At 36.7% G+C, this 26,994-nt stretch overlaps 1 non-coding gene across 1 annotated transcript; it reads right to left on the minus strand.

Annotated features, from left to right (window-relative positions):
- Nucleotides 1–15,650: 15,650 nt before the first annotated feature.
- On the minus strand, nt 15,651–15,724 carry Trnav-cac (transfer RNA valine (anticodon CAC)). The gene has a single exon. It is a non-coding gene; the product is annotated as a tRNA-Val (tRNA).
- Nucleotides 15,725–26,994: the final 11,270 nt, after the last annotated feature.

A 26,994-nucleotide genomic window follows, 5' to 3' on the forward strand; every position in this document is an offset into this window, starting at 1 on the left:
GATCACTTCGACAACGAATTACGCAAACAAATCCAGGAAGCAAAGGATCAACTATACAGGGAGATAGAGGTTATAAAAAACAAGCAATCAGAAATCCTAGAAATGCAGGAAGCAATAAACCAACTTAAAAACTCAATGGAGAATACTACCAACAGAGTAGAACACTTAGAAGATAGAACATCAGACAATGAAGACAAAGTATTTCAACTGGAAAAGAACATAGACAGCTCAGCAAGACTGTTAAGAAACCATGAGCAGAACATCCAAGAAATATGGGATAACATTAAGAGACCAAACTTAAGAGTCATTGGGATACAGGAAGGTACAGAGCTCCAAACCAAAGGAATGAGCAGTCTATTCAATGAAATAATACAAGAAAACTTCCCAGACTTGAAGAATGAGACAGAATCCCAAATCCTAGAAGCCTACAGGACGCCGAATGTGCAAAATCATAAGAGATCCACACCTAGACACATTATAATGAAGATGCCCAACATACAGAATAAGGAGAGAATTTTAAAAGCTACAAGAGAAAGGAAGCAGATTACATTTAGGGGCAAGCCAATCAGGATAACAGCTGATCTTTCAACACAGACTCTGAAAGCTAGAAGATCCTGGAATAACATATTTCAAACACTGAAAGAAAATGGGTTCCAACCAAGAATTGTGTATCCAGCGAAATTAAGCTTCAGGATGGAGAATGAAATTAAAACCTTCCACGATAAACAAAAGTTTAAAGAATTCGCAGCTAGAAAACCATCTCTTCAAAACATCCTAGCCAAAGTATTACAGGAAGAGGAAATGGAAAATAACAATGAAAACCAACAGTGGGAGGTAGGACAGTAAAGGGGGGGGGAAACAATCAAAGAGGAAAACAAACAATGTTTAGTAACAGAAATAAACAAATATGGCTGGAAGAACAACCCATATCTCAATAATAACCCTAAATGTTAATGGCTTAAACTCACCAATTAAGAGACACAGGCTAGTAGAATGGATCACAAAACAAGACCCAACAATATGCTGCCTACAGGAGACACATTTGATAGGAAAAGACATACATAGGCTGAAGGTGAAAGGTTGGGAAAAATCATATCACTCATATGGACTTCGGAAACAAGCAGGCGTGTCCATACTCATATCAAATAAAATAGATTTCAAGCCAAAGTTAATCAAAAGAGATAAAGAGGGACACTACATACTGCTTAAGGGAACCATACACCAACAAGACATAACAATCATAAATATTTATGCCCCAAACAATGGTGCAGCTATGTTCGTCAAACAAACTCTTCTCAAGTTCAAGAGTCTAATAGACCACCACACCATAATCATGGGAGACTTCAACACACCTCTCTCGCCACTGGACAGATCTTCCAAACAAAAGTTGAATAAGGAAACTATAGAACTCAATAACACTATTAATAACCTAGACCTAATTGACATATATAGAGTATACCACCCAACATCAAGCAGTTACACTTTTTTCTCAGCAGCACATGGATCCTTCTCAAAAATAGATCATATATTATGTCACAGGGCAACTCTTAGACAATATAAAGAAGTAGAGATATTACCATGCATCTTATCTGATCATAATGGAATGAAACTGAAAATCAACGATAAAAGAAGGAAGGAAAAAGCATACATCAATTGGAGAATGAACAATAGGTTACTGAATGATCAATGGGTTATAGAAGACATTAAGGAGGAAATTAAAAAATTCTTAGAGATAAATGAAAACACAGACACAACATATCGGAATCTATGGGACACATTGAAAGCAGTTCTAAGAGGAAAATTCATTGCTTGGAGTTCATTCCTTAAAAAAAGAAAAAACCAACAAATAAATGATCTCATACTTCATCTCAAAATCCTTGAAAAAGAAGAGCAAAACAACAGCAAAAGAAGTAGAAGGCAAGAAATAATTAAAATCAGAGCTGAAATTAATGAAATCGAAACAAAAGAAACAATTGAAAAAATTGACAAAACTAAAAGTTGGTTCTTTGAAAAAATAAACAAAATCGACAGACCCTTAGTGATGCTAGTGAAGAGAAGAAGAGAGAGAACTCAAATTACTAGCATACGGGATGAAAAAGGCAATATCACAACAGACACTTCAGAAATACAGAAGATAATCAAAAACTATTTTGAATCCTTATACTCCAATAAATTAGAAGATAGTGAAGGCATAGATAAATTTCTTAAGTCATATGATCTGCCCAGATTGAGTCAGGAGGATATAGAAAACCTAAACAGACCAATATCAATTGAGGAGATAGAAGAAACCATAAAAAGACTACCAACTAAGAAAAGCCCAGGTCCCGATGGGTATACAGCAGAATTTTACAAAACCTTTAAAGAAGAACTAATACCAATACTTTTCAAGCTACTTCAGGAAATAGAAAAGGAGGGAGAACTTCCAAATTCATTCTATGAGGCCAACATCACCCTGATACCTAAACCAGACAAAGACACTTCAAAGAAAGAAAACTACAGACCAATATCTCTAATGAACCTAGATGCAAAAATCCTCAATAAAATTCTGGCGAATCGGATACAAAAACATATCAAAAAAATTGTACACCATGATCAAGTAGGATTCATCCCTGGGATGCAAGGCTGGTTCAATATACGGAAATCAATAAATGTTATTCACCACATCAATAGACTTAAAAATAAGAACCATATGATCATCTCGATAGATGCGGAAAAAGCATTTGACAAAGTACAGCATCCCTTTATGTTCAAAACTCTAGAAAAACTAGGGATAACAGGAACATACCTCAATATTGTAAAAGCAATCTATGCTAAGCCTCAGGCTAGCATTATTCTGAATGGAGAAAAACTGAAGGCATTCCCTCTAAAATCTGGAACAAGACAGGGATGCCCTCTCTCTCCACTTCTCTTCAACATAGTTCTCGAAACACTGGCCAGAGCAATTAGACAGACGAAAGAAATTAAAGGCATAAAAATAGGAAAAGAAGAAATTAAATTATCACTATTTGAAGATGATATGATTCTATATCTAGCAGACCCAAAAGGCTCTACAAAGAAACTATTAGAGCTAATAAATGAATTCAGCAAAGTGGCAGGATTTAAAATCAACACGCATAAATCAAAGGCATTCCTGTATATCAGCGACAAATCCTCTGAAATGGAAATGAGGACAACCACTCCATTCAAAATATCTTCAAAAAAAATAAAATACTTGGGAATCAACCTAACAAAAGAGGTGAAAGACTTATACAATGAAAACTACAGAACCCTAAAGAGAGAAATAGAAGAAGATCTTAGAAGATGGAAAAATATACCCTGTTCATGGATAGGCAGAACTAACATCATCAAAATGGCGATATTACCAAAAGTTCTCTATAGGTTTAATGCAATGCCAATCAAAATCCCAATGGCATTTCTTGTAGAAATAGAGAAAGCAATCATGAAATTCATATGGAAAAATAAAAGACCCAGAATAGCAAAAACAATGCTAAGCAAGAAGTGTGAATCAGGCGGTATAGCGATACCAGACTTCAAACTATACTACAGAGCAATAGTAACAAAAACAGCATGGTACTGGTACCAAAACAGGCGTGTGGACCAATGGTACAGAATAGAGGACACAGAAACCAATCCACAAAACTACAACTATCTTATATTTGATAAAGGGGCTAAAAGCATGCAATGGAGGAAGGATAGCATCTTCAACAAATGGTGCTGGGAAAACTGGAAATCCATATGCAACAAAATGAAACTGAATCCCTTTCTCTCGCCATGCACAAAAGTGAATTCAAAATGGATCAAGGAACTTGATATCAAATCAGAGACGCGCCGTCTGATAGAAGAAAAAGTTGGCTACGATCTACAGTCGGTGGGGTCGGGCTCCAAATTCCTCAATAGGACACCCATAGCACAAAAGTTAATAACTAGAATCAACAAATGGGACTTACTCAAACTAAGAAGTTTTTTCTCAGCAAAAGAAACAATAAGAGAGGTAAATAGGGAGCCTACATCCTGGGAACAAATCTTTACTCCTCACACTTCAGATAGAGCCCTAATATCCAGAGTATACAAAGAACTCAAAAAATTAGACAATAAGAGAACAAACAACCCAATCAACAAATGGGCCAAGGACCTGAACAGACACTTCTCAGAGGAGGACATACAGTCAATCAACAAGTACATGAAAAAATGCTCAACATCTCTAGCTGTCAGAGAAATGCAAATCAAAACCACCCTAAGATACCATCTCACTCCAGTTAGATTGGCAGCCATTAGGAAGTCAAACAACAACAAGTGCTGGCGAGGATGTGGGGAAAAGGGTACACTTGTACATTGCTGGTGGGACTGCAGATTGGTGCAGCCAATTTGGAAAGCAGTATGGAGATTTCTTGGAAAGCTGGGAATGGAGCCACCATTTGACCCAGCTATTCCCCTTCTTGGTCTATTCCCTAAAGACCTAAAAAGAGCATGCTACAGGGACACTGCTACATCGATGTTCATAGCAGCACAGTTCACAATAGCAAGACTGTGGAACCAACCTAGATGCCCTTCAATAGACGAATGGATAAAAAAAATGTGGCATTTATACACAATGGAGTATTACTCTGCATTAAAAATGACAAAATCATAGAATTTATAGGGAAATGGATGGCATTAGAGCAGATTATGCTAAGTGAAGCTAGCCAATCCCTAAAAAACAAATGCCAAATGTCTTCTTTGATATAAGGAAAGTAACTAAGAACAGAGTAGGGACGAAGAACAGGAGAAGAAGATTAACATTTAACAGGGATGAGAGGTGGGAGGGAAAGGGAGAGAGAAGGTAAATTGCACGGTAATGGAAGGAGACCCTCAGGGTTATACAGTGGAGGGGGTAGAGAGAGAGGAGGGGAGGGGAGGGGAGAGGTGGGGAGGGGGGAGGGTGGATGATGGGAAAGGCAGCGGAGCACAACAGACACTAGTATGGCAATTTGTAAATCAATGGATGTGTAACTGATGTGAATCTGCAATCTGTGTATGGGGTGAAGGTGGGAGCTCATAACCCACTAGAATCAAAGTGTGGAATATGATATGTCAAGAAATTTGTAATGTTTTGAACAACCCACAATAAAAAATTAAAAAAAAAATAAAAAATAAAAAAAATAAAAAAATAAGACAGAAAAGAGGACTGGAGCAGGACTTAAAAACCTCAAGTTTGTGTTGTCTCTGCTTCTGGATTTGGAAAAAGGATCACCCTAGGGCTCAGGACACAATCCTCAAGGCTCCTTATTAGAAACTACTCTCAACTCCATTCTCTATGGACCAAGTCCTCCCTACTAGGTTTATATTGTATTCACTGATTTTCTGGGATGTATAAAATTATATATAATCAAGTATAAAAGCAAACTTTATGTTTCTGTTGTGTTTTTATTCTGGCTAGACAACTAAAATATCAATTTTCAGATTAAAAATTCACCTTCCTTCATATGTAACAGGTGTGTATTGCATTTCCATGTAATCCAATGGCCAACCAATTCAGGTGATATTTGAAGAGCTTTAATAATAAAAGTAATAGTAGAGTTATTATTATTTGTCAGGCACTGTTTGAAGCTCCTCTTCTGTATTAACTCCTTAATTTTATTTTCATAATCAAATTGTCAGGTAGGTAAGTTTCTGATTGTTTTTGCATAGATGAGGGAACGGAGGACAGAATATTTGAGTGATTTGATCAGTGCCACACAACCTAGTGGTAGTAGAGCCAAGTTCATACCAAAACACTTTTGCTTTAGATGTCACATTCTTAACCACTGCATTACATTCTCTTTTAGAAATTATGAGGAGCAGTAGAAAAAAATGACATGCAGAGATCTTGACCAGAAATTGTCTTCTCAAATTTCTATTACTCTCACTTCCCACCAATCTCAGCAAATGTCCTCACCACCTATTTGCTTCTACCTCCCAACGCCTACCACTAAACCCAGAGATAACTCTAGTTCCAAACTTAGAGACTATAGACATGTTAACTACTCTTTTTCCTTCAGGTTATTATGGAGGGATAGATATCTTTCCTTCTATTACTGGACAGTCATTCCACCCATATTCTGGATCACATCCCTGTTTGCCTTTGCAAGAGACTGATGCCATCTGTTAATTTCTTACTTGCCTGTATCTTCAACCAATCCTTCTCTACTGACTTCTTTTGATTTTCAAATATGTTCTAGTCTTTCCAAGGTTAAACAGACAAAACAATCCCCCCTGGATCCTTTAGCTCAGTTGAAGGATCGGTTTCTAAACAATCTCACTCCTACCATTAAACACAAATTTCTTGAATAATCTACATTTCTGTCTCCATTTCTTCATCTCAACCCACTCCAATCTGTCTTCTGCCCCACACAACTCTACTGAAATAGCTTTGATAAGGTCACAATGACACTCTTATTGCTAAATACACTCTTCTTGGCAACTCCACTGCATTCACCTCAGATGATCACCCTTCTTAATGTACTCTCCACCCTTGAGTTTGAAGAACCCCCACTCTCCTGGGTTTCCTTCTATCTCTCTGATCATTCTTTCTGAATCTCTTTTTATGGATCGTCCACATAACATTTAAATATTTGTTGTGATGTTACAGAGCTTTCTTTGCCTACTCAACTCTCTCCCTAGAATAAAATTATGTACTTTCATGACTTCAATTACTATCTTTATGCTGTAGTTTCTCAGTCTCTTATCTCTAGTTTAGCTCGCTCTTCTGAGCTTTAAAGCATCACACCTAAATTATTATTTGTTCTCTCCACTTGTAAATCTCCTAAATTCCTCATCAAAAACCAAATTCATTGTCTATCAACCCTACCACCTTAAACCAACCTTGATCCTCCTACATTTCCCCTTACCTGAATAAATTGAAAACTGAAAAACACTATCAGTTTTTGTCATTTTTAACATCCCCCATCTCTCTTTCTTAAGATCCTGTTATTTAAGTCCTATATGTTCTCCATCTTTAATGTCTCTCCAATAGATCTATCTCTATCATGCAATTCTAACCCATCATCATGGCTCTCTATGTACTTTTGTTCCCTCCAAACAGTCCCCCATACTAATACTTTCCAATGAATTCTTGATCCTCTTAGTTTAAGGTTCAAAATTACTATCATGTCCTATAATGCCTGAACTTGTGAGTTCTTGTGTTGTGCCACCATTCCCTTCTTTCAGCTCTATCTGAAGCTCCAAGTTGCTTCTTGCCTCGTTCCCTCACCCCATGCCTGTATTCTCTGAAGGCAATCATCTCCTCATCCTTTTAACTCATGTTCTGATTTCAGATCTCAATTTAAATGCTCCTTCTTCAAATGGTTCTTCTATCACCTCTAAAATTTAGGTTAGATCTTTTATAGTGGCATCTTATAGCCACCTACACATTTCTTATGAAAAAAATTATTGCAACTACTTATCTTTACTATTATCCTATAAATTCTATGGGGACAGGAACCATGTCTGTCTTCTACTATATTCTGAATGATTATAACAGTGCCTGAATAGTATTCAGTAATTTGATAGCAATTTAATTAGCAGTAGAATAAAAAGTATATACAGAAGAATTAATTTGGGGTGACAGTAAGGATCATATAAAATTGTTTTGTGTGTGTGTGTGTGTGTGTGTGTGGTGCTGGGGATGGAACTCAAAGCCTTGTGCATGGTGGGCAAGTGCTCTACCACAAATCATCAGCTGACAGCATGAGCTATACTGTCAGCCCAAAGAGAAAGCTACTTTCTGACTGAATTTTCAAGAATGAAAAGAGGTAGGAGGCATTTGAAACACCATTTTTAAAGATACAGAGGTAGAAAGTTTGAGGCCTTAAAGTACAGGTTTTGTGCAGAAAGTTAGAGTTGTCCACTATGGCTATACCACAGGAGGGAGTGGTGGAAGGTGAAACTAGCAATGTGGCTTGAGCACAATGTGAAGGTGTTTGTGAGTATCATCTGATTAATAATGTTTGGCAACATCCAAGAAAAACAACAAGTGTGATTTTGTTTTATGAAAAATTCAGAGTTTTGTGCAGACTAATAGGTACCAGAAATACAAACATCAGAAATACAAAGCAAAAAAGCTATAAATAATTGCTTTTTTTCTCTTTTTTTTTTGTTCCACTTCTCTGTTCTGAGCTCCTTAGAGACCTTACTCCCTATTTCTAGTGACCAGAGAGCATGTCTTGAACCTGTGTGACTTTCTTAGGCACCAGAGAAATGATTGAGTACAAAGACAGAGGAATGAGAAGTCATGTCTGGCACTTGCAGACCTGTCACCACAATTCCCAAGGCCAGTAGAAAAATGGTGTCTCTTTATGCTCCTTTTGTGTTCTTTTTTCAGTTTGGTAAATCACATTACAACTTTCATTGGATTTGCCATTTCTTCAGGAGTCTTGGACTTTACTAGAGGAGATTTGTAAGTCTTCAGGCAATTGGTATTCAGTATTGTAATGTCTGATTTTTTTAAAGAGGCATATTTGGAAACAGAGGACACTGACACTGACCTTTTCTCTGAGTGGCTGCCTTTGCATACGTCATAGCAAATGCATTTAGGAATTGCTCATTCGTGAGGGCTGTTCAGAGGCAGGGGAAGGAAAGTGTCTTGGGAATTGACAAGCAGCAAAGCAATGCAGAAAGGAACAGGGACATTCAGACATGATGAATAGGGTCATTTTTGCTTTGAAATGATTGTTGTTTCCTCATTTGGGGAATGGATCCATATATGCTTAAGTTCTTGGTTGAATATGTATCTGTTTTGATGCAAAGGATCATAAACATGCACATGGTTTTAGTCTCATTTCTGTTCTCAACTACCTGACTGACCTTTGGAAAGTCCTCTCTCTGGGTATTAGTTTCATCCTCTGTAAAATGAGGAGGTTAGACTAAATTATCTCTATACTCCCTTCCCTCTCTGACATTTGACAATTCTATGATTTCTAATTGGGTACATTTATGCATGTTGTGATGGAAGCATGAGAGTATATGACTCGAAGGTGGGTAGTAGAAATAGTACAATTTATTTTCAGCTAACACAGTGGTTTTGTGTATGTGTTTTGATGTATAATTCATGAAGTTTCCCAATTTCCAGCATAGAGTTCATGACAATAAAATTACATTCTGCCTAATTGGTTCACTTATCTTGTGTGTGAGAGTAGGGGGTTTATTATGGAAGAGTGTGTTATCTAAGATGGGTCACCTGGAGATGGTGGTAGGGGCAGGCTTCTGTTTGAGAGGAGAAAATGGGAGAATGGAGAGGAAGGGGAGAAAACAGCTTTAAGCAATATGCTTGATATAAGTTTGTGAAAAACACTAAGCACAGTTATGATCTTGTCAACTACATTGAAGTCAGTCTCTGTTTATTGAACCTCTCTGAAGTAGGCCTCCAGGCTATCTATTTGTTCATTTCTTCATTAACAGAGGAAGGAGTAGTGTTGAAACTTTTCTTCAGGTTTGGGGGAAAGGAAGTGATGCAAGAAAAGCATCCCATAGGTCTCCTTTCTTCTTCCCAAATTCCACCCAGCTGGCAGAGGAGACCCAAGTATCCAATGACTTACTTTTCCTTCTTCCTCTTCCACAAACATCTTTAAGAGCAACAGGACACAAAGAGACCGAGGGCTAGATTACTAAAACATCGCTGCCCCATCTTATCCCAGGCATCAAGTTTTTTTTGTTTATGATCCCCTATAGAACCGTTCCCATATTTATATATCTTTGAGAAGAATCATATTTTCTTTCATTCTCAGGTACTCCCTAATGATCAGCATGCTATCTTTTATGCATGAACCATATTTTGTCAATCTTTAGTTCCAATGCTTCCCCACAACTTCAGAATATTGTTTCAATAAAAAGGGATGCAAGAAAATAAAATTTAGAACACATAAGCACCAGCATTGGAAACAGCTATATGGAACACATGTTACTTAGGTAAAGCAAATACATGCACGTGGAAAACTTCAGATCTTCAAATTATGCTTTTACAACTGAATAAAAACAAATAATAGAATGAAAAGTGGAACAGCTAATCAGTCAGAGTTTGGAGGGTGTTTGTCATAAAAGGCTTCCTGGAAGTCTTGGGAACGTGATAGTTTCCACACCCATAATTGCTTCATAATCAGGCCATCCCAGGGGTCCGTTTGTAGTCAATGTTTCAATCTCAGAAATAATTTGTTATTTTCATTTGTGGTATGGAATAATTAGTCTGTTAAGTAATATTTATTGTCATGTGAGTCTTAGGGAGCATGTTGTCCTTAAAGACAGCTGGCAGGGGAACAAGGTGCTTGCAAGCTTCTAATTGGCTTGGGAAAGGAAGAGATTCTGCCACCTGAAGTGCCAAGGGAACAAGTACAGAGTGTACTTCTTTCTAATGAGATTTGGTGGTTTGTGGAGAAAGGGGGGGGGTCTTCCTGATTTTCAGTTACTTGCATAGAGTGTCCAGAAAGTCAGAATTGGGAGTACAGAGTGAGGGTCAGAGTGACCCAGCATTTTATCAACCCTTAAATTTCTGTTGAATTCCCTCAGAAACAACCTGAGGCTTGGGTCTATTGGGACAATAGACACCTCCTCAGAGGGAAAAGCTTTCTGCTGAGAGACAAGAGCTACATGTCCTAAATCTGGCTTGAAATCTTATTTTCAGTAAGACTTTGAACCTATTATTTCCCTGATATGGGCATTAAATTTCTTATCTGTTAAACACAAAGAACTTCCTTCCCTAGTTATGCAACCCACCAGATGATATTAGAATATGTCAATCTTTATATCGATCATATAACAGTTTGGAAAGGTAGTAATATGGAGATAGAAGTGCTGTGAGTTGGAAAATTGAAAATGTCATACTGTGTCAGATAGACAAATCTGGAAGAGAATGTGATTATGGACTCTATCCAGTAAACTGAATTCCCTAATAGCCCTTCCTGCCACTTTCCCTCTTTCTCTTTTGTTATGGTTAGATGTAAGGTGTCCCTGTGAAGCTCATGTGTGAGACAGTGCAAGATGATTTAGAGGTGTAATGATTGGGTTATGAGAGCCTTAACCCAATCAGTGCATTAATCCCCTGATGGGATTGACTGAGTGGTCACTGTACGTAGGTAGGTTGTGGCTGGAGGAAGTAGGCATTGAGAGTGTGCCTAGTGTGTATATTTTGTATCTGGAAAGTGGAGCCTATCACTGCTTCCTGATCATGTTCTGAGCCACTTTCTTCCACCACATTCTTCTGCCATGATGTTGTGCTTCATCTCAAGCCTGAGGAATGAATGCAGTCATCTACTGACTGAGAACCCTAAAACCATGATCCCCCAAATACACTTTTTCCTCCTCTAAAATTTTTCTCATCAACTCTTTTAGTCACAGCACGGAAAAAGCCAACTAAAACACTCTTTGTTCATTGCTGCTGTGTGACTTAATTGTATTACCACTTTATACATTGAAGGCCTATCCCCTCATATGATAGTATTCTGGAGACGATATTTTGTATGGAGATTAAGTCTCCATGAGGTCATGAAGGTGAGGTTCTCATGATGGAATTAATATCCTTATAAAAAGAGATACCAGGCAGCTAGTTCTTCTCCCCTGCCCCGAAATCAAGTCAGGACACAATGAGAAGGCTGCCTTCTACAAGCTAGAAAGTGCGCCTTCACCAAAAACCAACCATATTAGAGACCTGATCTTGCACTTTCAGCCTCCAGAGCCATGAGAAAGTTTTGTTACTGAAGATGCAATAGACCAAGATGATTACTATTTCTTAAACCAAGGCTGTCACATGGCTTGTAAGGAAAGGAAACCCAATATCACCAATCCAAGTTTATGTTCTTGAGAATTGAAAAGAGGGTATTTTTAAGGGTTTTTTTTTTCAGGACAATTCACCTTTTTATTTTATATAAAGTGAAGAACTGGCCTTGATTATCCAGCTCTGTTATCAACTCACCCCGTCTTGCAGACACACACACATACACACATACACACACACGTAACACTCTATTTGTGTATTTGTCACTAATCTTCACTCATAGAGATATTGGAAGACATACAACAAATTCAAAACTATTGGCTCCTTTTTGGGTATGAGTATAATTAGCTCATTTAACGGATTCTTCTTTGTGGGATATCTTCTGAATTCCATAACATATGGTCACTATATCACCACATGTATCATGAAATTCTATATTCTGTTACTGTGTTCCTTAAGAACTCTTGGCAGATAAAAATTAATTAAGCCACTATTAATTCATCACCTACGGCATGTAAGATGCTGTTCTGAATGCTGAGGTACAACAATGAATAAAAAAGATTGTTTTTTTTTTTGTTCTTACAATGCTTGCAATATAGTGGGGGATAACAGACAATAAATATATAGGCAAATGAATTTAATAACATACTTTCAGTTGGTCATAAGTGCTATGAATAAAATATACAAAAGAATTGCTCTGTCAGTCACTACTTTAAATTAGCTTTTTATCTAAATGTACTGGGTATATACATAGTACATAAAGAAGATCAGTGTGTTTAAAAGTAGTGAAAAAGATAGTGAAAGCAAAAGATAATCAAAGATAATGTTATGAGGAGTCCAGAAGGCTATGATGAGGAGTTTGGATTTAATTCTGTGGCAATATAAAGCCCTTTAGGAGATTAATTATGTCCTATTGTCTTATATATAGTTTGAAAACTTGGGACTTCTTAATTGGTAAGAAGGGGAGAGAAAGGGTCTAATTAACACTTTACAAAGAAGCTTCTGGCTGCTTTCTGGAAAATGGAATATAGAGGGCGATAGTGAAAGTAGCAATCCCAATTGTAGATTATTATAGTACTGTATTGTAGAATGCTACAACGAAGATGATTGTGGGTTGAGCTAAGATAGTACAGTGAAGGTAGAGAAAAGCCTTTGAATACTGGATGTCCTTTTAGGGTAGAGTAGGGAGATTTGATGCTTTGGATATAGTAGTGGTATACTTTGCCCTGTAATTATTGTCATCTCTGTGGTCCTTGCTCACCTTGGCCTTTCTGCTCAACTTACATCATTCAAATATAATTATTTCTTGGTTTCCAGTTTATAATTTTACAATTTCAACACAGTGTGCCATAGTGTGGGAAATTTCACCAAGTATTCATTTGTACCTTCTAATCTGGAAACAATTTCTTCAGTTCTGGGAGTTTCCCTTTAATGATTTCTATGATTTCCTCCCCTCCATTTTCTCTCTTCTTTTTCCAGAAAATTTGGAATTCCTAAGTTGCACTTCCTGGTTTCATCCTCTATTTTAAGAAACACCTTTTTATTTCTTTAGTTTTTGTAAGAATGCCACAACTTCATTTCTAGTACTTCTATTGAAATTTTATTTCTTCTATCACTTAAAATCCCTGAGAGCTCTTTAATTTATTGTTCATTTAAAATAGTATACTGATCTTTTAATGACTATAATACCTTCTTTTATAATTCTGAAACATTTAATGATTAGCTGCAATCTCTTTTGTGGGGTTATTTTTTTTTCTTGTTTATTTTGATTTCTTTCTGTATTAGTCAGGATTCTCTAGAGGAACAGAACCAACAGGAGGTATAATTATAAAAAGGGGATTTATTAGATTGGCATACACAACCAGAAACTGGATAGTCCACAGTGGCCGTCTGCAGGCTGGAGAGCTGGAGGAACCAGTAGCTGCGCAGTCCAAGAGGCTGAAGCCTCAGAACAAGAGGGGTCAAAGATGCCACTCAAGTTCAAGACTGAAGGTTTCTGGAAACTTCCTGGAAAATCACTGGCAGAGTCTGCTTTGGAAGAGTGAGGAAATGAGAATCTGGTATACTCAGGCTTAATTAAGAGCCTATTCAAGGGCTGGGGATGTAGTTCAGTGGTAGAATGTTTGCCTAGCATGCATGAGGTCCTGGGCTTGATCCTCAGCACCACAATAAACAAACAAACAACTAAGTAAAATAAAAATAACACATTCAAGAAAAATTGAGCTTGCATCTGTGGCTGCTTTCTTGTTCTTCCAATTTTTATCTTTCTTCCAATTTTTATCTCATCCAAGCCTCCAGCCTATTGGATGGTGCTGTCCAGGCTGATGGAGGGTCTCCACTTCAGTTCCCTATCCCACATGCCAATCATTCCTAGACACACCCTCTTTAACACACCCAGAAGCCTCTTCATCTTGGCATCTCTTAATTCAATCAAATTGACAGTTCAAATTAACCATTAAACTTCCTTTTATGACAGAATTGTTTTAATCACATGTCTTGGGATCCTTGGCTATTTGGTTATATTTAAATGGGACACAAAAAGACTGATTAATTGTTTTTGTCAAGGTGAGCCTCACTGTTGGATGATTTAGTGAACTCCTAATTATTTTGAAATAATTTTCTATAAGTCTTATCAGGTTCTCTCAGAAAACCATTTCTCAGTCTTCCAAGTGGGGATTATAATCTCTCTGTGTGTGTGTGTATGTTTGTGTGTGTGTGTCCCATTTCCTCCATTTATCCATTGATGGGCATTTAGACTATTTCCATATATTAATTACTGTTAATTATTGTACAATGAACAAGGGCATACAGGTACCTCTTTGACATACTGATATCATTTCTTTTGGATATATACACAGTGGTTGGATTGCTGGATCATATGGTAATTCTGTTTCTAATTTTTTTGAGGAAACTCCAAGCTGTTTTCTATAATGGTTACACTAATTTACATTCCCTCCAACCATGTGCAAAGTTTTCTTTTCTCCATATCTTAACAGGTACTTTTTACTTTTAGGCCTTTTTGGTAGTATCCATTACTTAGTGGAGTGAGGTGATATCTCGTTTTGGGTTTTATTTGCATTTCCCTGATGATTGGTTATGTTGACCATTTTTCATATCCTTGTTGGTCATTCCTATTTTGTATTTTGAGAAATGTCTCTTTAGGTGTGTTGCCCATTTTAAAGTTGTTTTATTGAGCTGGGTGCAGTGGTGGATGCCCGTAATTCCAGTGACTCAGGAGGCTGAGACAGGAGGATTGCAAGTTCCATTGTAAGTTTGAGGTCAGCCTCAGCAACTTAGTGAGACTCTATCTCAAGTAAAAAATTTTAAAAAGCTATGGTATGTAGGTCAGTGGTAAAGCATCCCTGGGTTAAATTCCCAGAATAGAGAGATAAATAAATAAATAAATAGTAAATTTAAAAAATCGATTTATTGAGTTTTTCTGCAATTGAGTTTTGGGAGGGGAGATCCTTACATATTCTGTTTTTCTTTTTTTTTTTAAATTTAGTCATTGATGGACCTTTATTTAATTTATTTATTTATATGTGGTACTGAGAATTGAACCCAGGGCCTCTCAGGTGCCAGGCAAATGCTCTACAACAGAGCCACAACTCCAGCCCTTTAAGTTTTTAATTTATTTGTTCTAAACAGTTATACATGATAGCAGAGTGCTCTTTGATTCACTGTATACAAATGGAGCACAATTTTTCACTTCTCTGTTTGTATTCCTCACATATTCTTTTTTTTAAAGAGAGAGAGAGAGAGAATTTTAATATTTATTTTTTAGTTTTCGGCGGACACAACATCTTTGTTTGTATGTGGTGCTGGGGATCAAACCCAGGCCGTACGCATGCCAGGCGAGTGTGCTACCGCTTGAGCCACATCCCCAGCCCATAAAATTTGTAACTGAACATCTTTTTTCCTTTTTTTGTTTTTGTGGTACTGGGGATTGAACCCAGGGCCTTGTGCATGTGAGGCAAGCACTCTACCAACTGAGCTATATCCCCAGCCCTCCTCACATATTCTTGATATTAATCCTTCATCAGTTATATACATTGCAAATTTTTCCTCCCATTCTGTAGGTTGTCTGCTCATTCTGTTTATGGTTTCCTTTGTAGAACACAAGATTTTCAGTTTGATATAACCCCATTTATCCATCTTTGCTTGGCTTTTGTTTCCTATGAATTGTAGGTCTTTTCCAAATCAATCCTTGCCCATTCCAATTCCTCAAGCATTTCCTCTATGTTTTCTTCAGTAGTTCCATACTTTCAGGTCTTACATTTAATTCCTTATTCCATTTTGAGTTGACTTTTATAACTGGTGAGAAATAAAGCCTAGATTAATTATTCTATTTTTGTATATACGATTTTCCCAACACCACTTATTGAAAAGACTGTCCTTTCTCAACTGCAAGTTCTTAGCACTTTCATCAAAAATTAGTTGACTGTAGATGTTTGGGCTTATTCTTATACTCAATATTCTGTTCCATTGACAATACCATGCTGTTTTGATGACTGAAGCTTTGCTCTCTGTTTTGAAGTCAGATTGTGTAATGCCTCCTGCTTTCTTGTATTTGCTCAAGATGATTTTGTCTATTCAAGGGTTTTCATGGTTCCATACTAATTTTAATATTGCTTTTCCTATTTCTATGAAGAAATTCATTGGTATTTTGATAAGAATTACATTAATCTGTAGATCAGTTTGGGTAGTATGGTCATTTTTAACAATATTTATTCTTCCAATCCATGAACACATGGTGTCTTTCCATTTTCTTTTTGCATACACTTAGCTTTTATCCATGTTTATATTTTTAATTATAAAGGTATTTCACCTCTTTGGTTAAATTTCTAGATATTTTATATATTTTTTTAGCTTTTGGAAGTGGGATTGCATTCATGTTATTATATTATCTGTCTCTGTCCACTAATATATATGCATATGAGAATAGGAACTTTATCTCTGTTGTTCACTCTGCATTCTTAGTGTCAAATATAATAGACATTTTGTAAATAGTTGTTGAATAAGTAATTTTCTTGTGTATTTTAGCATATGAGAAAATTAGATTTGTAGTCATAACATCTGAAAGTGTTTATGGGACAAAATAAAATAGGCATGTAATAAATTAGACAAATAAAAATGGAATAATTAATGACTCAGGGGAAATGTGTACAAGATAATATACATAAAAGAACATAGACCTTAATTTTTTAAATTCATATTTAAAGTTTTATTTAAAAACAGCTGGCTGGAGCTGGGGTTGTAGCTCAGTGGCAGAGCAATTGCCTAGCACATGTGAGGCACTGGGTTTGATCCTCAGCACCACATAAAAATAAATGAACAAAATAAAAGTCCATTGACAATTAAAAAAATTTTTTAAAAAACCCAGCTGCCTATACTTAATTGATTCGAATGGACTAAGAACAGCTATATGGAAATCAGTTAATAGGTAGTCCAGGTGAGAAAAAATTATGACCTGTTAGAGTAGAAAGAGTTGATCATGTCTTTAGTCCATTTCTCCTGCTATAACAGAATATCAGAGACTGAGAAAATTAAGTAGTAATGGTTTATTTGATCGTGTTTCTGGGGGCTGGGAAGTTTAAGATTGAGGGGATACATCTGATAACAAATTCTTATTGTAACATTACATGGTGGAAGAACAAATGAGCATGTTTGCAAGAGAAAAATAGGGTGGAACTTGTCTTTTTATCAGGAACCCACTCCCATGATAACAGCATTAATTCATTCATGAGGGCAGAGCCCTGTTGACCTAATCATGACTTAAAAGTTCCACCTCCTAATACTGGTACCATGGAAGTTAAAACCAGCATGAGTTTTGGAGGGGACATTCAAATCATAGCAGACCAGCATCAAGGGGAATTTAGAAGGTAGAGTTAGGTGGACTTGATAACGTTTGGGTAAAGGAGGAGGTGAGAAAGAAGGGGGTGTTAAGGATGACCCATACTTTTCTGGCTAAATGGGTAAGTGGCACCCTTCACTCAGATGATCAGACTAACTTGGAGGGTGACAAGAATAAGTATGCATGTTTTAGTCAGATTTTTTTTCATTGCTGTGACCAAAAGACCTGACAGGAACAATTAGAAGAGGAAAATTTTATTTGGGGGCTCATGTTTTCAGAGGTCTCAGTCCATAGATGGCCAGCTCTTATTCTTGGGGCTTAAGGCAGGAAAAAACATCATGGTGGAGAGTGTGGTAGAGGAAAGCAGATCAAGTCAATATACCAGGAAGCAGAGAGAGACTAAGCTCAGCTTACCAAATATATATCCCAAAGGCACACCCCTGATGGCCCACCTCCTCTATCCACAACCTACCAGCCTGCAGTTACCAGTACAGTTAATCCCTATCAGAGAATTAATTCACTGCTTGGGTTAAGGCTTTCATAACAATCATTTGTCTTGCAAACTTTGCTTTGTCTCACACATGAGCTTTTTGGGGACACCTCATATCTAAACCATAACAATGGGAAACAAATAATAACATTAATTTGCCCTGCTGCTTCCTCGACTGCCTAAAAGACTATTTTGACCCAAGAATTATAAATAAAAAAAGTTTTGGCTTGAGTTGCTCAGATTTTCACTATCTTATTTTGCTCTTCTTAATAGACTTAGCTAAGTAATAGAGTGTAAAATATTTTTATTACTTTTACCTGCCACAACAAACTCTTAATAGAAGTATAGCTTAGTTTAAATAGAATCATTTGGGTGTGTAAACTCCATTGACTAGGTATGACATAACTTGGGTTTTAGACTTGGCTTTGTCATTATCTAACTGTGTGACTTAGAACTAGTAATATAACTTCACTGTTCCTTTATGTAAAATCAGTTTGTTTACATAGTAATTATACTCTGGCTAATATATTCCATGACTGAGAAAGTAGAGAAGATCCATGTTTATTTTGAGATCAAAAGAGCACCTACAAATAAATAATGTATAAATACATTCTGGATGGGAACTTATAATGTATTGGCATATAAAGCCACTAAGAGTAGCTACCATTTAATGAGAGCTTATTATGTGCCATTTGCTGTTTTCTTGTTTACCATCACAATAACTATATAAAGTATTACTATCTCATTTTATAGAGGAAAGATGAGACTCAGAGAGGGTAAACAGGCCAAGGTAACACTGGTCATAATTGGTAATTCCAAAAATCAAACACAATTTTGTTTTACTGTAAAGCCAATATATTTTCTACTTTAAAATACTGCCTTTTTGTGCATAGCAGGTTGCCTCTGAAACATGTCACTGGGCTCTGACTCATTGAGTCTTAGAAGTGGAAGAAAAGCTCTGCAAATCATCTGTCCAATCTCTTGTTTTATGGATGCAGACAATGAAGAGCAGAAATGGGATGTTATTAGCCAAAAGTCAGATAGCTGGTTAGTGTCAGATCTGACACCAAGTCCCATCTCTTAGCTAACCTATCCTTTGCTCTTTCTAATTAGGGAACCTAAATATAGAGCCTGACCCTTATTGGTATAAATGTACAACTACATATCTCACAAGGGTCTTAGGACAATAAACATGCTAACATGCATATGGAAGAAAAATGTTTGTGGAAGAAGTTTTAAAAATGTTTACATAAATATAACATATGATTAAGGGAAGACAACCTATTTACACAGTAGCCTTTCTTTCTTTTTTTTTTTTTTTTTTTTTAGTACTGGGGATTGAACTCAGGGGTACTTGACCACTGAGCCACATTCTCAGCCCTATTTTTTATGTCATTTAGAGATAGGGTCTCACTGAGTTGCTTAGCGCCTCACACAGTAACCTTTCAATTAGCTTCAGATTCACCCAGGGGAGAATGATTCTGCATTATATGCTGTGCATTGCTTTCGTTCAACACTTCATAGTTGCCTCATGATTAGCTGTTTTTATGGAGAGAAGTCCAAGGAGCTAAAAAAATGCCTCAGTCTTTCCAGAAGAAACAATTGGGGGAGATGAGTGAAATGCTAAATGTATCCTTGAAAAAAAATAGCAAGAAATTGTAGGTGAGTAGAGTGGACTTGTGTATTTTGTTGAAGTCACACAAAGAGTGGAGTAGAGGGGAGTGAACAATAAGGTAGGTTCTTTCACTGAGAGCCACTGAATTTGGCCATAAAAACTGATCTATGTTGACGTGTCTGCCTGGGGCCTATAACTTGAAAAACTTTAGGCAGAACGACAAGTTTTTCTTTGAGTAACTCTAAATTGCTTTTCACATTTCTATTTTATGTCTGCAGAGGGTAAGAATGTAGCAGGCAGAAATCAGAGCTGATGAATTCTAAGCTTACATAAACTAAGGTTCCCAATCCTGGAGCTTTTCTTTTTCCCTGTCAGTAGACTTAGTAAAACAAGACAGATGGTCCTGAGTCCTCCTAACTCCTGTCCCATTACTCAGGGATTTTGGAGACTGGACATTGTGATGGCTTTGTTTAAATAGAAGAGGATTTAGTGGGCTAGGGTGTGAGGGGGGAGAGGCAGAGGGGATGGAGGGCATCATAATCAAGTAGATGACTTGTGTTCATAGGAGATGTGAGAGGAGGAAGCACAGAATTCAGCCCCTGCAGTTGCCAACAAGCAATTACCCCTCCCACTTTCCTGAAGACCCTGCAGAAACCCAGTGTGCACAGTCATCCTGGCCCTGAAAGTTTAGTCCCAGAGAAGGATCAGAGCAAATGCTTGTAGGTTTGACTTAGCACTCACCTTTATACAGTGCTGTTGACTTTTTAAAATTGCAGAACTTGAGCAACTTTACTGAATCATACATTGCGGATATCAAGCATTCTGTGTGCCTGTCTGACCTTTTTAAGGTACAGTCATGTTTTTTTTTTTTGTGGCTTGAGGTTATTTCACAAATATATTTCTTTTATTTGTTCCTACTGATTACATGGCCATCTAGCCTGTCAATATCTAATAGTGTGTTTAGCCATCCCCCGCAACCAGGAAGTTGGATTTTTTTTTTTAGTGGAATGCCCTTTTCTCTTTCAGCTGTTCACATCTTTCATCAAACTCCACACACCTTTCAAGGTCCATATTCAGTCCTACCTCCCCCATGAAGCCTTTATTCTTTGCACCTCCACCCTGATCCATGCCCATTTTTGGCTTCTTATCCTTTCTTTGTTCTTTCATGTTTATTTCCATGAAAGAACAAATTATACTTACAATGTCTTCCCTAATATATTATATGTTCTTTGTGGGCAGAAATTGGGTTTAATGCATAAGTGAGTCTTCTAAGCATATAAGATCATGATTTATAGATGTACACATACAGCAGATGAATATTTGAACAGCAATGTGATGAACATTTTTGCATAATTTATTCTCATTTATTTTGAATTATATCCTTTGGGATATCTTCCTGAAATGGAGTTGACTGGGTAAAGAGCAGTTACATACCATCTTAGTATGTTCTAAAAATGTACATCACCTTCATCTATTTACCTACTGACCTGTTTCTTAATAGTGATCTGTATTCTATATATACCTATCATGTTGGGGAAAACTTTGCATTTTGTATTTTGCTGAGGTGATATTTTTTTCAGGTGATTATATACTAAATGTGCTCCCTACAGTGCATGGTGTCTATTATTTGTGACCAAAAGAATGTATCAAGGGAGCTTCATATTTTGATCTCCCACATTACATTATTTCTTTATATGTTTTGACTAGGGTGCTTTAAAAATTCTTCTCACTACCCATATTATCCTTTTTTAGTTATTTCCTCTTTGACATTCATTTTTATAGTACAGTGTACAAAATATTTTTAGTCATGTATTTGGACACATCATCCTAGTTCTCAGTACTATTGTGGCTTAGATTATACCTCAGTTTTTCAAATGGCCACAATAGCTGGATAAACAATGCTATTCTGTTTGGGGGTTTTTATTGTATGATTTCACCAGATAGATTTTTGTGCTTAACTTTTTGATCCATCTGCAATTTATTGAAGCATATGATATGAGTTTCTTATCCAAATTCATTCTCTTCTTACTATTACAGTTTTCCTGACAACAATTATTTGTTAAGAGCTTCCTCTCTCTCGTTCTCTTGCTGTGTGTGTGTGTGTGTGTGTGTGTCTGTTTTAGAAGTTTTTATAAGACTTTGACTTTCTTTAGAATGTGCCATTTCCTTGATCAATCTTTGTTTTTTTAATATTTATTTGTTAGTTTTAGGTGGACACAATATCTTTATTTGATTTTTATGTGGTGCTGAAGTTCGAACCTAGTACCTCATGCATGGTAGGTGAGCGCTATATACCACTGAGCCACAACCCCAGCCCATCAATCTTTGTTTTTAACCCAATGTCCAACAGGATTTTATATGTATGGCTTTGCAATAAAGTTTAAAATCTAAGAGGCTTTCTGCCATCATTACTTAAAATAATATCTTTTGACATTTTTGGCTTCTTATCCTTCCAGGTGAATCTAATCAATTTATTATGGTCTGTAAAATATCCTGTAGAATTTTAAATTGATATTACATTAAATCTATACATTAACTTAAAAAGTATCATCTTTCTTACATTTTAGCTTTGCCAGTCAGACAAAAGGTGTCTCTTTCCATTCATCCAAGTCTTTATTTCTCCAATTATGCTTTTATCATTTCCTTTGAATATATTCCTTTTGTCATTGCTAAATTTTTCAAAGTACTTCTAAATTGGTGATCTCATCCGGTGCTTAGGGTTTTCTGCTGTAGGTCAGTAGAAGGATGTAGATACAGCCAAGGATGGCTGATCTACAATGAACTTTTTATTCTCCAGTATTTATCATGATATTTTTGTTTGATAAAAGCTTTATTGAGATACAACTCACATATCAGAATATATATATATATATATATATATATATGTATATGTATATATATATATATATATAAAATACAATTCAATATTTTTTTAACATACTCCAAGCTTTGCATCCATCACTGTGATCAATTTTCAAACATTTTCACCACTCAAAAAAGAAATTCTATTCCTCTCATTTTTGCATCACTCTTCAAGACCCTACCAACAAATAGTGTAGTTTCTGGACATTTCACACACATTGAATCATACAATAAAATAGACTTTTAAGATGAAATAGAATCATACAACAACATAGACTTTTAAGACTTATTGAGCACCTAAATATACATTAAACAATTTAAATTTTTCTGTTTAATTTTCAAAAGTCATTTAAATTAGGTAATATGATTTCTACTTTAGATAAGGAAATAAATACCAGAGAGGTTAAACAATCTGGCCAATTATTCTGTTAGGATGTGTGTGGATGCTTTGACCAAATCTTTTACCACATACCATGCTGTTGCCTCAGTGCTCCTAACTGCCTTGCACAGAGAACAAACAGAAGAGAAAAAAGAAGGGCAGAGTGGTTTGTACAGCATAAACTCACAGAATCATAGAAATTTGCTTTCCAAATTCTCTCCATCAGATACTGAGAATGACCAGTGATCTTTGTGCAGTTTGACTCACAGTGTCATGGGAAATTAGAGTTCAAAGCTGAAAAGAGCCTCAGGGACCACGTAGTTTAGCTGCTCCATTTTATTGATGAAAAAATTAGGACCCAAACAAGCAAGCAATTTGCTTAAGGTCATACAGCTTAAATATAGTGACAAAGAATTACCTTGCATTTATTATGAGAGAAATGAATGTACCAAAGTTGAAAGTTTCCTCCACAATAACTTCAGAAAACAAGTTAAGTGTAAAGCAAAATAGTCTTATGAAAAGGTCACTGAATTTGATCAGGAGATTGGGGTTCCAGCACCAACCCTGCTACTTGGTTCACTGAGACCTTAGATAAGTCATATGATCTCTCTGGGTTTCTTTTTCTTTACTTAGAAAAAAAGTGGATTAGAATCGATGATTTTTTGGAAGGCTGGCACTTACCAAAAATCTGAGAAATTTTTATTGAATGGGTACATAAGTGAAACTTTGCTTAAGTTTCAAATGTTAGCCTATATTTGGAAGATTCACAGTGAACTACATAACTGAAGAACTGAGCAAGGTAGTAATCAACTTTTTAAAGAATGAGTACTCTAAATTTAAATGCTTTTAGAAATGGGTACAGGAGTGAATTTTTTTAAAAAATATGAAATGTCACTTCTTCATCAATTTAAATTGCCCATTCATCTCCAACAAATAAGTATATCCAAGACATGTTAGCCAAAATAATAATAAACCATTTCTGGTTGCTATCATGACAGCAGTTAAAGCAGTGGGGTGTGTGGATAGGAGTATCAAATCATTTCCTTTATAGTCTTAATTTTACATGTTTGTTTCCTTTGGGAAGAAAAAGCAATTCAATCTTATTTTAAACAAAAAAGATTTCACCATGTTTTAAGGACTAACAGTCACTTAGTCATTCAAGTATTATTTACTGAATGCCTACAATGCATGCGGATGCCAGGGAAAAGAGTTATCCTAAAATGGGAAATGTAAAAGATGACACAAGAATGTGAAACTAACATTAAAAAGCCTGTCTTTCTCATCATACAAGGTATGTGAACTGCCTGGAGCTGTTTGTTTAAACCTTCACAGGTTGAAACTTTCACAGTGGAGAGGCAGAGAAGATGATGTGTGTGTGTGTGTGTGTGGGGGGGTGAGTGGGAAGGCAAGGAGTGCAGCTCTGTAAGCATGAGCTGGAGCAGGCAGCAGAAAATGATCACATTGACGCATTCCTCCTCCCTCTCCCACCTTCCATGATGGAATAATAATAGGGATCCGTTCCATGTGTATTATATCACCCTTCAGAGTTTACGGAGTGCGTTCACATTCATTATTTTATTTGATCTTCATGCCAACCCTAAAAGAGGCATAGGGAGTACTGTTTTCTCTTGTTTTTGAGATAAGAAAATATGGGACTCAAAGAGTTAAAGTGGTCTATCTACCACTGAGAGACTACAAACTATCTTGAGGACTCGAACTCATGTCTTTGTTACAGAATGCAGTTGTCTTTCCATTAACCTTCATTCATCCCACTCTTTTCTCTTTCAATCTCCCCATTTGGAGGGATAAGTTGCAGAATATTCCACTGGGCAGGTTGCTGTGCTAAACAGTAGCAGTAGCAGTTAACACCAGCAGTTTGGGTAGAACAACAACAACAACAAAATGAATAAGCACAACTGAGAGAACCTCTTTTCATTGGCTCTGGCCACACTTTATAAGTGTGGGAAGGGGAGTAAGAGTGTGGGGCATAGGAATTATGATTCTACTGGTTTTTCTAAGGTCCACTTCTATCAATCTAAAATGATACCAATTGCATATACACAATACCTCTGCTTCCACTTGGTGAAATACAGTGGAAAAGGTAATGAATATACAAGTGGAGTTGTCCTGAAGGAAAGAAGAAAATAATTCAGTGAGCACCTAATATGTACCCAGTGCTTTACTTGCAATATTTCATTTAATATTCACAGTTGCCCCATGACAGAGGTCCTACTTGTATCCCTCTTACAAAGTACACTAAAGCTTAGATAGGGTGTGCTGTAGATCTCTAGAACTCCTGAGCCAGGATTCAAAAACAACCATAAGGTCTCAGAATCAGAGACCTTAAACCAAGTAATGAATCTGTGTTTTGGGGTGAATTCAAACACACATGACTTTCTTTCTTTATTCTTTCTCTTCAGGGCTGGAGATAGAACTCAGGGCCTTGTGTGTGCCAGGCAAGTGCCCTTTCACTGAGCTACATTTCTAGTCCATGACTTTCTTTTTGTAAATATATATTTATTTATTTTTTATTTTTAGCTGGACACAATACCTTTGTTTTATTTTTGTATGGTGCTGAAGATTGAACCCTGTGTCCCATGCATACTAGGTGAGCACCCTACCACTGAGCCACAACCTCAGCCCATGACTTTCTTTTTAATCAAAGTTGGGGTTTCCCTTCAGAAGTCCCCTTGTCCAGCCTCTAGTTAAACACAGGAACTATTTCTAGGCATGATTCACCAATGATTACCCAGTGATCCATAGGAGCTCAAAGTTGGTTTAGATTCTATAAATGAAGATGGAGCTACATGGACCCATCTCTTATTTTATCTGGTGCTTCATCCATGGCACAGCCCTGGCATTTGTTTTTAGGCAGCAAACTAGCATCATGGAGAGATAGCCTGTAACCTTTAAAGAGTGGGACAGAGCCCATGCACTTAGTACCAAATGACTTCAACCATTTGGGGACTTGGTCCTTTGCTCAGATATGTCTGTTCACTAAGTCACAGTTTTGCATTTGCATTCCCTTTGTTCCAAGCATGGTCAAAAGAAATGGTAAGTGATGAGCCAGAAGCTGCAAGAATCCTGATGGTATTGGTTCTTCTGTGGTTGCTATTTCATAGGATCCAATGATACCCTCAAACTTGATCCCAGTTTCTTATGGTCACTTAGGAGCATTCCTCATTTCTGCAACAATCAACCAATGGAGAGATGATCATGGTCCTGGAAAATCCTCTACTGACCAACACAAATAGTGAGTATTGGTGACTTCTATTTTTTCAGAAATGTCACAATACTGAAGGTGGGAGGAGGACCCTCTCTGTAGATGAAATTGGTTGACATATTTACCAATTACCTCATTTCCAATAATTCCCAATAATTCCTTGGGTGTGGTTTGAAAAGGGGAGAGAGATTAACATGGAAGTCCATAGCACTAATTTTTTTCTTTTACACTTTTATTTTGTTTACATTTTTGTATTTAATTTGTCATATTTATGTTTTTTCTTTCCATATTTTGGAGGGAGGGTACTGGGAATAGAACCTGAACCCAGGGGCACTTAACCACTGAGCTACATCCCCAGCCCTTTCCATATTTTTTATTGGTACAGTACAGTTGTACATAATGGTAGAAGTTGATGTTACATATTCATACATGCACACAATATAACAATATAATTTGGCCAATCCATTATTTTTTCCAAGAGTGTGTAGTCCTGTGTTGGTGAAGAGCAAAACTCTCACTCATTTCTTTCACAAATATTATAATGAACTTTTTGCTTCTTGGGCCTTTATTTTCTTCCCTGTGTTCCTTTTACTTTCTGAGTTTTCTTTACTTCCTTTTTTTCCCCTTCCCCTTTAGTCTTTACCTCTTCCATGTTGTGCCTGAGAAATAGTGAACCTGTTTGGGAAGGGTCTAAAGTGAGACTACAGATGAGGAGAAGGGATGGATTGTGTCATGGATTTGTGTGCTTCGAATGGAGCTGTTTTACTCATATCATCCAGTTTTGTCTTATTTTCTCACTTAAAGCATATCTGAAGAGTTTTAACTAGTCTACAGTAATTCTCAGCTGTGTCA

This window comes from Marmota monax, unplaced genomic scaffold, assembly GCF_021218885.2.
Source record: "Marmota monax isolate L192 unplaced genomic scaffold, Marmota_monax_Labrador192_F-V1.1 WCK01_AAM20220418_F8-fsc00054, whole genome shotgun sequence".
Classification (NCBI taxonomy): domain Eukaryota; kingdom Metazoa; phylum Chordata; class Mammalia; order Rodentia; family Sciuridae; genus Marmota; species Marmota monax.